This window comes from Notamacropus eugenii, chromosome 4 (assembly GCF_028372415.1).
Source record: "Notamacropus eugenii isolate mMacEug1 chromosome 4, mMacEug1.pri_v2, whole genome shotgun sequence".
NCBI lineage: Eukaryota > Metazoa > Chordata > Mammalia > Diprotodontia > Macropodidae > Notamacropus > Notamacropus eugenii.
Genome location: NC_092875.1, coordinates 305765364 through 305767934, shown reverse-complemented (window position 1 = coordinate 305767934; position 2571 = coordinate 305765364). Strand labels below are relative to the sequence as shown.

The 2571-nt window shown below is 33.9% G+C and overlaps 1 pseudogene; it reads left to right on the top strand.

Annotated features, from left to right (window-relative positions):
- The first annotated feature begins 1420 nt into the window (after positions 1-1420).
- On the top strand, positions 1421-2359 carry LOC140498445 (fibrinogen silencer-binding protein pseudogene; annotated as a pseudogene).
- The last annotated feature ends 212 nt before the right edge of the window (positions 2360-2571 follow it).

The following is a 2571-nucleotide window of genomic DNA, read 5'->3' as shown; positions in this document are numbered from 1 at the left end:
ACTGCAAAGGTAATCAACTGTGAAAAACTTAGTAATATCCATATAACGATCTGTCACAACTTCAAAGGACTCATGATATAAAATACTACCCCCTTCCAGATAGAGAACAGATGGAGTCAGCATGCAGATTGAAGAATCTTTACCTTTAATTTTCTTGCTTTTTTATTTGGAACATGGCTAATGAAGCAATATGTTTTGCATGACTTCATAAGGATGATGGATAACATATTTCTTGCCTTTTCAGTGGGGAGAACAGGGGTTTGAGGGAGGGAGAAAATTTGGAATATAAAATAAAAATAAAATTTTTTAAAAGGTGCAGTGTCCTTTTGAAGAATCATAGTAACATAAGATAATAGATCTGGTATTGTGAGAACTAATGAGAGCATCAAATCCAACCTCCTGATTTTACCAATGAAGAAACTAAGGCCCAGGAATATTAAGTGGTTTGTCCAGTATAACAGGTTTGAGAAACAAAACTAAGATTCAAATCCAGGTCTTATGGCTCCATTCTAGCATTATTTCCATTTCTCTACTATTCCACTGCGAGTACTGAGAGCCTCCCTACTTAGTTATTTAATTATCAGCTGAGATTTCATTACCTTATTTATTACCTTACTTGAAATGAGAAGGGAAATAATAACCTATTTCACCCCCATTCAGCTCCAGTGAGAACAATAACTTGTAAAATGAGACAATAATGAGTCATGAGACTATTTTGAGAAGTTGGCTTTCTGTCATTAACAAGACTGAATCTCCTTGAGTCAAAACTGACTTGTTCCTTATGAATAAGCAACACTTCCCACCATTCCTCAGACCTGGTATAAAACTGGAAATGTAGAAGGTGTGGTAATGCCTCCAGCCTTCAGAGTACAGAGGAGGAGGCCAAAAAGGTAGGATATTTATATTTGACATGCCTATAGCAGAGGCTAAGGGAAGGACACAATGAAAGGTCATAAGGAAAAAACCTTGAGCTTCTATTGAGTTTTTCTTACTTTCTAACAGACAGACTTTTTATACTTTTTTATACATCTCTCTCTGCTTGGTTTGGAGTTGGGAAGCCTACTTGATTTCATGGTAAGGAAGGTCCAACTGAATTCAAAAAAAGTAATATAATTGCACCCTATTTGCAGGAAAGTCTATAACAATCGTGTTTTTGAGTTACTATTGAGAATTATATCCCCAAGTATGTCTTAAATAATTGAAGGTAAATTCATGCTTGTAGTTGTGCCATGCCAAGATAATTTTTAAATGAAGCTTTCTGAAATAATTTATGGATTTATTGCTATAAGAATCAAACTACCATAAGGACACTTCATAAAGCTAGACATAATAACAACAAAATTAGTTCAGAAGAAAAATGTTCAAAAATTTCAGTGAAATCAATGGGGATGAAAGAAGTAGCAATAAAAGGGAATAATAGAAAAAGAGTTAAGCAGAGTCAGAGACTGCATGGTAGTTTGAGAAACTGCCTAATTAATTTGGAAATAACAATGGTTGGAAAGGCTAGATCTTCTAATTTTACATTATCTGAGAAGCTTGATTTGTGAAAGCTGGTGAAGTCACGTTAAAATGCTTGAAGAACACACTGATAAATATTCAGTAACAGAGGAAAACAACAAATTCTGCGATATCATAGCAGATGAATATAATCCTATTGGAGTAGATTACCCTCCTTATATAGCATGAGACCTCAAAAGTTGAAAGAATACGCCAAACAAAATCTCTTGCAACAAAAAGAGTCTCTGTTAGATCACAGGAGCAGTGTTTCTGAGCCAAACAAGAAAGTAGTGGAAATGATTCCCCAGATTTCCAGAGTATGCCTACAAAAAGACAACAATATACAAAGTGCAAACATGGAAAAGGAAGCACATGAAGGTACCAGTTTGCCACCGGTGATATTGGATTATCCTCCTATTGCTATTACAGTGGAGCTGGATCAAGAAGAAGATATTAAACTCTCTCTTTCACTAATTGTAGATTCTCATCAGAATGAGACATTAGAGCAAAAAGAACATGAATTGGTCCATATTATGGAAAGAGCTTCACCTTTACTTTTCTCTGTTGATAGAAAAATGACATTATCACCATCTTCTAAGGAGAGATTAATTTTTAGACATGAAAGTAGAGAACATTTTAGACAATTATTCACATGTGATCCACAAACATTACAAATTATGAAGGAGGAACATCAGATAATTTTAGAAAATCAAAGAAAATTTGGACTGCATGTTCAAGAGAAATGGATGGATTAAAGAGAAGGCAACAGCTTGAGGAAGAACTCCTAAAAGCAAAAATAAAAATGGAGAGGCTGAGAGCAATATGCCTAAGATGTGATCTTTCTGAATACAACAGACTCTAAATATTTATCTTTTTTGTCTGAATAATCTGAAATTTCTTCCTGTGGTTTATTTCATTAAATGGTTTTGACAAACTCAGTTCCATAAGGGAACGTGCTGGATCAGAATATATATTCTTAAAATATTAGTTTCTCACAATTATAAAACTCTTTCTAAAAGTTTCCTATTTCTGATTTTTTTATTGTTTCATATGTGTCGAATACATTTTAAAATT